Below are 10,852 nucleotides of genomic sequence, written 5' to 3' on the forward strand. Positions count from 1 at the left end.
AGCAGCCTCTGACAATTCAGAAATTCTTAGAGCCGCATTTTAAAGAAAAAAAAATGTTTTGCTCCCTAACCTTACTACACTATTCACTAATATATATATATATAAATAAATTACTACACTATTCACTAATAAATATATATATAAATTACTACACTATTCACTAATATATATATATATATATTATAATGAGGTAGGTGTGGGATCGCCCCTCGCTGAGGTCAAGGGACAAGCGCTGTCTTCATTCACACCAGGCACACAGCAGTAAATTCGTGCAATCTGACACAGGGTCAGGTTTATTGGAAAGGTCGCAGGGACAAAAGAAATATAACAGTAACAAAAGAAACACCTTGCCTGTCCGGCACTTACTATACATAGGATGTCCCTCACTACCAGCTGGAGAGCTTCTCTCTGCCAACTTAACATAACATAACATGTCCAGCAACCTTTACTCACAGACAGGTTTTTTGTGTCCTCAGCCAGAGAGCTACCGGCCCTCCTGGCTTCCCTTTTATATCCGCCCTCTCATTCACCGAAATTAATCACCTCGCAGGTGGACGACTCAGGTGTTACTCCACATAGGAAAGAAATCTAGGAGAAACATACCTCCCTTCCACCACCAATCCTACCTGAAAGTCACAATATATATATATATATATATATATATATATTACTACACTATTCACTAATATATATATATATTTATATTACTACACTATTCACTAATATATATATATATATATATATTACTACACTATTCACTAATATATAGCTATATATATATATAACTACACTATTCACTAATATATATATATATATATATATATATATACAGTATATATATATATATATATATATATAATATATTTTTTTTAAACTATGTATATAAGGATTTGGAGGCGATGGAAGGTTTAAAGCAATTGGGACGAATGCCGTGGAAGTCACAAAGATGGAGGAGAGAGGCAGGGAACCCGGATTAACAGTCATGTGGTTCTCGTGGCATCCGCGGCCGTCCCCTGAGCACGCCGCTGCATTTTCCATTCAACATGTGCAGCCATAAGGGCATCTTGCTTTGTCTTTTATGTTGCGTCCATATGGTCGGGAAGGGGTTAATCTGAAACGCAACTTGGTTGTCTAGGGAGCGTCCCAAAACACTTAACGGCCTACTATCCCCTGTACGAAACATCAGGAAGAGAGAAATAGTACAGATTGAATTCACATTTATACATGCTTTACGGCGGCTTCCCTTAACCATTTGAGCCCCAGATTCAGATAATAAAGAAATTATGAGATAAAAACAAAAATACAGGTTATGACGATACGAAAACATGAAAAGTAACCACATGAGAGTCCGATGCTGCTGCTTGGTGAATTGATTTCTTGTGCTGTGTTTAGTAAAATTATTTTTCTGCAGTTTTATAGACGTTTGTATCCATCTGGGATTGTAAATTATGGGAAGGTAATTATTATCTCTGTAATTCCCGGGGGGAGTAGAAATCGGAGACTCTCGATAGCACGGAGTCAGCCCTGGGCAAGCAATAAATAAAGAATTTGCAGGCAGAGAAGAACCATTCGGCCTATTCTCGTCTACTTGTTTTTTTTCCTGCTTAAAATATTCAGACCTTAACGAGTTGTTGTTTTACGTTTGATTCAGGATTCCTGTCCTCTATTTAAATTAAATTACCGTGATCATTTCTACTAAGGAGGCTCCTTCGCCTAAAACTACAGGCACGGACGGGGATTGAACCCGTGATCTTCGGTTTACGAGACCGACGCCTTACCACTTGGCCACCGCGCCGGGCCATTCATGTCTGAGTGAGTCTAAAGCTCATTTGCGTTTATCCCAGACTCTCCCTGAGTGGAGGACCGGCGGTCTATTCACTAATCGTACCTAGAAAGAAAACAACTGAAGCAGACCCCTGGGGTTGTTGGTCCTCTTGAGGGAACTTGGCGTTCTGGACCATTCCTTTGGGTGGGATCGGTCTCGTATGCTGATTGAGCTTTTTTAAACTTAAAAAGTGTTGCACATCCTCATCCTCTCGAGGCCATTTGCTGTTTTTGTTGCCTGTACTTGTTTTTTTAAAATAATAAATAAATAAATAAATAAACAAATAAATACATAACTAAAATAAAAAATAAATAAATAAAATAAATAAATAAATAAATAAATATATTTTTGACAGCACTGTGAAGGATATGGACATATTGGGGAGGAGGACGACTCATATGGTTAATGGTTTGCTGGATATAAATATCAGGGAAGACTAAAAGAACTCAAAATGTATAACGGAGAGAAGCAAGAGGGGAGATGTTGATCAAATAGTCAACACTTAAAGGGATTGAACAAAGTACACGAGGGGGAGTTTTTTCGGTGGAGACGCTTTCAAAGAAGAGGCCATGGTCCAAAACTGGAGGATCAGAGGCTTAAGGGAGGTAGATAAATGGAACAGCCTCCCATCAGAAGGGGTAGAGGCTAATACATTAAGGAAATTTAAACACGCATGGGATAGGCCTAAGAACAAGGTCAGACGCCTCGGGGAAAATTACAGAGCCTTTGGCTCCGTTCCTCACAGGGTGATGGCTCTTGAGTTAGGAGACTCGAGAGCCATCAATGATCACCGGTAGGGTCCAATCCCAAAGAACGGAAAAAGGGGAGAAAACGTTAGGAGTGTATTTCAGTAAGAAAAACACCACTTGTTGTACCGATGCCTGAGAAGAAGGACCTTGCAGCCCCTTTAAGAATGAAAGACCTACTGTTTCCAAGAAGCAACTCTTCATTCATCGAGGCTTTTTATCATCATAACAACTGCAACATCCCCTGCAGGAAAAAATTCCAGTTCTTTCAGTTTTTGTCTCGAAAAGAATTCCCCGGGCAATGGAAACAACGCCTCACGGAGAAATCTCGTTACGGTACAATTGTGTGCGACGCTTTTATTTTCTACTATTTAGGTTAGAAGCAGAAATGGAGGCAACGCCAAGCCGGAATATAATGCTAATAAATATAATTATTATATATGTTATATATATATCTATTATAATGTAGCCCTTATGTGTCCAGCGCTATGGAATATGATGGCGCTATATAAAACAATAAATAATAATAATGTCCACCATACTGATCAGCCTACCTTACTCCAACCCAGCTAATTAAACGCAAGCTCATCAGCCAAAACTCCACAATTTCATGTATCATTTCTTATGCATTTTTTCAGGGATATCCCTTCCTTTCCTTTTTATAATTTTTCTATCCCTATATTCCTTTTTTTCTCTTCCTTCATTTCCTTTTCTCTCTTCTCTCTCTCTCTCCTTCCTCTCTCCTTTCCTTTCCCTTCCTCTTCCCTCCTTTCATTTTTCTTCCTTTCTTCCTTTCTTCCCTTACTGTTAATTCCTCTTTCCTCCACTTACTGGCAGACTGGGCTGGATCAATGAGTTTACTGTCGCACTCTATTATGTATTTTTCAAACTTTCCTATTTTTTTTTCATTTTTTTATTACTGCCCCATATTTTAATGGAATTCTAATTGCTAGTATTTTTTAGTTGCAAAGCTGCAGCTTCTACTTAAGGTAAGTGATCTTACTGTAAAGAATTAATGTTAACATACTCAGTATGTACTTTAATATCCATTCCCTGTGCTTTTAGCGTGTAGCTTACCCCCCTGTCACTGAAAACTGAAATACCTGCAGTCTACCAGCAGGGGGCGCAAGTGAGCTTTGTGCTTTTCATAGACGCTTTCAGTGAATTTGATAGGAGAAATGATTACCGCAAGCTGTTTTATGGAACAAGGGAGGATTATTCAGGGAATAGTTCTATGAATAAGATTAACATTAAGCTCGTTTAACCCTTTAACCACATCAAACTATGACAAGCGCACTACCGAACAGCTTACTTTGTATCCTACTAGTACTAAAGAGGGGGGAAGCAGTCCCTGGTCTATTTTGTGGGCACCCCCCGGGCAGTTGGCATTTAGCGCTCGCCTCCTCTGAGTTAATTTAGTTAAATTCTCCACCAGAAATGAAACCTTCTTGGAACAGAGAACAAACTCACTGTGGAAAATGTGTTTATGCAGCGTCGTACAAATGGAGATCTCATGGCAGGGAGCAGAGAGATCTTGGCCAAGGTGGAACAAATGAGTCTGTCGACCCATTTCAATTCTTCGGTGGCCAACATACCTTGACGCTCTCCATGACGGAGATTACTGAGTGCTACGCTCAACAGCGAGCCGCTAGAGCTGCTGATCTCACCGCTATCGATACCCTGGGACTGCGCTTGGCGTTAGGCAAATGGTTTGTTTGTGAAGTGCTACGTAATGCCAGATGATGCGGGTAACCGTAATGCGGGTGACCAGACTTTTCCATAACACATATACATATCACGTGTTGCTGACCAGCACATGTGTAATTGGGGCTGTTCTGTGAACATACATCGCGCAGGATAAAGCTTTACATGGACTGATCAGCGATATATTTAATGTATATACAGTATGGCTTGGAGCTGTCTCCCTCCCAACGTTTCAGACGATCAGAGAGGGACACTTTGTCAGCTATTGGTGAGGGGCTTCTAAGAAGAATTATGTATTTTTCTTATTATTTTACATTTGTTTCGTGTCGTTTGTATCCGTATGGCTGTTACCTTTGGAGCTGTAGATGATAGACATCAGTGGAGGAAGAGGATTGATGAATTATGGTCAAAAATAAGGATTTGCTCCAAAAAAAGGGGCATGGGGAGGTATGGGGTGGTCGATTGAAATCCCTGCTTCTCCCTCTTTAGTGCTCGTAGGTTTTTGTTCTTTATTAGGCACGGTATGGGTGTTAGCGCTTGTCTACTGTTACAGCCGCTGCATATTAATGGGATGGAGGTCTGCTGAAGAGTAAAATATAGCCCAGCATGGGTCCCTCGAGGGTTTTTTGTTACATAGTTACATTGTACATAAGGTTGAAGAAAGGCCTAAGTCCATCAAGTTCCACCCTTCTACCCAACCTTTCTACCCAACCTTCCTATTCTTTATCCAAAAGAAGGCAACCCCCCCCCCCCAATGAAGCGACTCCGAATTCTGCCATCAGGGGGAAAAAATTCCTTCTTGACTCCAAGAGGCAATCGGATTTCTCCTTGGATGTTGTTTAGTAGAACACGTTCGTGGCAAAAGAGGCATCAGTTGCCCCTCTTAACCCTTAGGATACAAGATGAAAGCCCGGTGTCATCACATAACAATACATTGCCCATCCCGTGGCGTTCGTGGCTCTAGAGCTCTATCAGATCCAGATCTGAAAAGGATTTCTTTTCCCTTTTTTTTTAAACCGACAGTCTGCGTTATCGCTCGTTAAAAAGGTTCCTGCTGATCGCTTTGCTTGCGTGCAGATGTTGAGGCCGAGCAGCGAGGCAGATACACGGATTACACGCAATCCGCTTATGCGGCCAGCACCGGGATGTAAACTGCTTAACCAGCGGCAGGCAGAATTATCTCGAGTAACGTTACAGAGAGATAGAGGAGAGCGGGGACCGGAGAGATGTGTAGCGAAAGGAATAGAGAATCGGGGGGGGGGACAAAGAACAAAGGAGTGATGCATCCTCTAAAGCAGGACTGGACTGGCCATCTGGCACAGCTGGCAAATCCTCGGAGGTCCGCTGGCCGATAGCAGTGGGCATAGAAACGTAGAGCACGGCCTCGCATATCCAGCCGCCGGCCACAATTACGTCACCGGTCCGACCCTGCTGTAATGGGAATATCTAATCTATACTTACATATTTATACGTCACGTTAGGGCGTACGTCCCTTTTTGTATTTTATATATAAAATCTAAAGTCAATATTTTTTATATTATAACACACTTTAATATTTTTGCATTCAATGAAATATTTCATAAGCTGCTGTTGTATCACACGGCTGATATGGAAAGCCTACAGCCAGCCTTAGTGGTGTTAGCGGGGTGCCACATGGGCCACATGGGCACTATTTTTTACGTCATACATTTTTGGGGCCATTACTACTAAGCAGTGCACAATATTATATACCATTCTTCAATGCCCAGAATTAATTCGCCAGTCATTTATATTTTTTTTTGCCGGGAACACTTAATTGTCGTGCGACACAAAAGCAAGCACTGGTTGTGAACATAGAAACAAAAAAAGGCTTCCTTGAACTTTAAGTGTTTTTTTTTTATTGTGCGTAAACCATCAAAAGAAAGAATAAAATGACAGATCTGTTTATTTTTTTTTAACATACTTGAGGGTTCAATTGAAGAACACCTTTTAATTATTGTTTATGTAAAACACTCTGTAACAATGGAACAGAGCAACTCTTTTGTGCTTGTGACCTATTGTATTGCACCTCTTTAAAAACATTTATCCTGATGAAAAGAGCTTTTCAATTCAAAGTCAGGTTGGGGGGAAAGTAAAAGAAAAACATATTTTGTGTTAAGTAAAGCAAAAAGCAAAAAAAGACTGCCAGGTATTTAATTATAATTATAATAATATATATATATATAATAATTAACTATGAGTTAAATCCAAACAATAAACTTAACAGCAGTGCACAATGTCAGGCAGCTGCTGCAAGGGGCAGTGAGATATTCGTCGTGGCGTATTGAAGGAAGGAAAATATAATTTTGTATAAGTCACTGGTAAGACCTGACCCTGGATATGCAGTGCAAGTCCGGCTGCCTGTTATTGAAGAGGACATTGAAGCGCCAAAGTAGGCTACAAAATGAATTATGGGAAAGGAACAGATTAAATACATTACATTTGTAATAGAAATAAAACATCCTAATTATATGACATCATTATATAAATCGTTTACACAAGGGAACAATACAATGTGCTCTCTGATGACCTGGGACTGTTCAAGGAACAAGAGGTCATCCAATCACACTTATATATAAATAATTTTCACCTAAAACGGCAAAAAGTGTTCTTTACAGGAAGAGCAGTAAAGATGTGGAATTCACTACCTATACATGTTGTGCTATCAAAATTTAAATGATGACTTTAAATATGGTCTGATTTTTTATTTTTAGATTTTTTTTTACAGGGATTAAGGACATAATTAATGATCTTTTCCATTTTTTGGCACAGTGTGGGTACTTTGCGTTCTTGTGGATCACCGGGATGGTTGAATTGGATGGTCTTGTATTCACTTTACACCCAAAGTACTCCGTTACTCTTGGTTTGTTATTTTAGTATGAATCACTCTGTGCTATCATTATGATCTCTTACGCTGGGACCTAATACTTTCTTACCTTTTACTGCTTTGATACATTTATTGCTCATTTCAATTCTGTTTCCTGGGTGTAATAAGAAAGGCCGGCACTTTCTTATTACGCCCTCCTTATTTCTGATTCCAGATATATTTCCTATTATTACCCCCTTTTTGTTCTGGCATTAACATCACTCTGTAGCTGCATTGTCGCTTCCACCTCACTGCCTCTCGTCCTTTTATGCTCTTTTTTTTTCTTTCTACCAGCCCTACATCCTTTTATTCTTATCTGTCATTGTTTCTCTGCCTTTCCTTTCTTCTCTCACATTCATGAATTCTTAATAGCATTGCCATGTGAACGTGTGTTGTCAAAACAGAGCACCGTACTGAAAAGATGGGGAAGAAAAGGATTTGTGAAGGTTCCCGGCGGTGCTTCTACAAGCGCTGCAGCTGTGGTCTGGCCCCAAAGGGCCCCCGTGTGCATGCGCACCCTGTGCCGCTGTCACTATAAGTGTGACACAGCGTTGAGATGTGAGCCTTCGCTCCCATTTACCAAATAACTGTGTATTCAGCTAAATGAACAGCTGAGCTTTGTGAATAAGCAGGGAAAGAGGGATTTGTCCTACCCATGGGGCACACATCTCCAAGTCAGCATAGCTGGCCACGAGATATCCCCCCCTTGACGTTACCCTGGGGAAGAACGACATCATGTGAGCATATCTAGCACACAGCACGTAAGTTAAATATAACTTTTAACACATTGGATTGCAAGCTCTTGTAGCCAAGGAGAAAATCGTGATGAACTTTTAGTTTATACTATGCGCCTCTTATATTATCTGAAGGGTTTTGAGTCCTCTGTTGGAACTTTTGGTGGGCATTTGCGCCCAATACTGTTTCTGTTTCTTGTCTGCTCTGTATTAGTTCCCTGCCAGCACATACGCTGGTAAGCTCTTCCCCACGACATGATCAAAAAGTAATAAGGAAACGCTCAAAAGCGTCGAGAGCCAAGAAAAACAGAACATGCAAATATCCCAAATGATGTCACTATAGAGACAAATGCGTGCAGAATGGTTACATTAGCCCTTGAGTCCAGGGAATTTCTTTCAAGTACCAGTGTTTGCCCTTCTACATATCCCCCCGTCTGTGTCCCAAATTCTCACCCCCCCAGACAATGGCCACTCAGACAGAGGCTAAGCACCGTGGCCCATTTCCAGCTAGATATGGGGAAAGCTATCTCCGTCTCAAATGGTTGAAGTCAAACCTCGCTGAGTATCTGAAGTGAGAGGTGGAGGCAGCAGTCCACTCCAATCCAGAGTCCTAAAAGGGACCTGATGGAAGAATGACTCCTTCAACCAATAATCATGTAAACAAGTATGAGTCCAGATTTCGAACTTACGTGAAATAGAATTTAAAATCAGATCAAAAGCAAGTATAGTTGGGAAGTTCTATCCAATCAGTTTCTGAAATCTAAAACAAAAATAAGATGAATCAGATTCACAGCAGAAGTACTCGTCAAACATAATGGAATCCAAAAGATAAAAAATGAGATCAAAGGAACAAAAATAGTCAATCTGGAATCAGACGCAGAAGCAAAACTACGGAAATGACTTCAAAATAAAGTCAAATGACAAAATGTATCTAAGTTACATCTAGATCGGCCAGATAAATCCTGGACTGGAAACAAATGTAGAAGAACCCAGAGTAGAACCGCGTATCTTTCTCAAAAAGAAGCAGTCCTTTGTGATATTTGGATCTCCTTTGTGTGAGAAATAATGTGGTTCACCGTCGCATGTGGTATTTGTCCACTTCAATGGCTTCCTCCTTGGAAAGGATTCCAAGAGTCCTTGGTCCTTCAAACTATTTCTGCAATTAGCTTTATCTCCGTGGAGAGCAATGACGGGCGGAATCTAAGGCCACTTCACATTTGCACTTCATGCTTATTATTCTTGAGCCGCTTGGTCCTGGGGGGGGGTATTTGCTACAAGTTTTCGAAACCCACCAACTTAGTAGGTGATGAAATTAGTGATGGCGGAGACTACCAAGATCTGCTTCCTTTGGGATGTCCAGACTTGAAGGACATTTAACCCCCCCCCCCCGTGTTCATCTAAACGCATTTATATTGAACAATTTTGTTCTTGAAGCGTCCGGGTGACTGAATAGTATGAGAAACCTTTCTGTTCCTTGTATTACCCCCCAGAGAACAGTTAACACCGCGTTGCCTCCTCACCGTGGGAGCCATACGACTCTCCTAGTGCAGCCGATCTATTTAAGCTGTCAAAGCCCACAGCAGCCATAAAACGCGGATAGCGGTCTACGTGTATAGGGATTGCATTAGTATTCTAGCTATAGGGCCAACCATTTATATAACTTAGCTTCCCCATTCCGTTCTTAGTGGGAGAAGGAAGAGTCATCACAAGTCATACAGTTGGGTTATTATTTATTATTCATGTTTTATCATGGGGGTTTTTTTTAAGGCGGGATCACTCAGGATCCAATGATCCCAAATATTGCAAGATAGGTAAAATCTCCTGCTGTTTTTGCTCTAGAAAATCCCATCCCGCACTCATCCCAGGCGGTCAGTAAGTAAACGCCCTCTTTATTCGAATCCGCAACACTCATTACAATAAAGTAGCCAAGGAAGTCAATATTCTCCCATCGCTATGGGCTGAAAAGTTGATAAATGAAGTGAGATAGTCGCAGTTTAGATTTTTAGAACTTAAATAGAAACAAGACAGCTTTCCTCTGACGTCAACTCCTTCTGCCTTCTCCAGAACTCAGAACTCAGAACTCAGAACCTTAGTATGTATTAATGAACGAAATGAAGGTATGGAGAGACAAATCCAGAAGAAGGACAAGAACAAGTATGGACCAGATCCAAAGTCAAGTGTTTTAATATTATTATTATTATTATTATATTATGGCTTAATCTGGTGTATGGTGGGAAACAGCCAGAAGAAAGACTGGAACCAAGACTGCTGAAGACCCTTCGTCCTACATACTGTATGTGTGACACCAAAACAGAGCATCACGCATGTTCACCTACATATCACAAACATATTAACAAGTACTGGTCCTGTGATAAAACATCTCTAGTAGACCGAGAAGCACCCAAGCCTTGTAGCTTCAGCTTCAGGTACCATATCTGTAGACCCTCACACCATGTTGTTCTCGTTGCTGGGGCAAAGTGTCGAATGTAACGCCATATTAACCGCACCGGTGAAAAGTCCCAGAGACTTTCATTAGAAACACCCGAGATTGTATATTTTTCTTTGCATTGTTTTTTTGATTTTTTGTTATTTCTTCTGGTATTTTGTCTGATTTTTTTTTTTCTTTTTACCGTTGTGACTATTTTTACTCAGATTAAATGGAGCACATAATTGGTTTTGTGTTTGTGCTCCCAGCTTTTAAGGACAGCGGGTTACCGTTTATACGTTCTTTAATTAGAATGTTTATAGTTTATCCATTTTGCTAAACTTAGTTCCTGTATTATCATCAATGGCGTTACCTGAGGCTCCTCGCGTACGTTAAAAGGCTTAAATATAGAGGGTGGCAGCGGGGGTTTCGGCCGAACTGTTCGGGGTAAGGTGTAGTTGCCCTGTAGGAAAAATGACTAGTGAGTCAGATGGCATTAACCCTTTCAGGTCCACGATCCCAACAACACATTCT

The 10,852-nt window shown here is 40.7% G+C and overlaps 1 non-coding gene across 1 annotated transcript; it reads right to left on the reverse strand.

The window, feature by feature from the left end:
- Window positions 1-1,723: 1,723 nt before the first annotated feature.
- On the reverse strand, window positions 1,724-1,795 carry TRNAT-CGU (transfer RNA threonine (anticodon CGU)). The gene has a single exon. It is a non-coding gene; the product is annotated as a tRNA-Thr (tRNA).
- Window positions 1,796-10,852: the final 9,057 nt, after the last annotated feature.

This window comes from Spea bombifrons, chromosome 13 (assembly GCF_027358695.1).
Source record: "Spea bombifrons isolate aSpeBom1 chromosome 13, aSpeBom1.2.pri, whole genome shotgun sequence".
Classification (NCBI taxonomy): Eukaryota; Metazoa; Chordata; class Amphibia; order Anura; family Pelobatidae; genus Spea; species Spea bombifrons.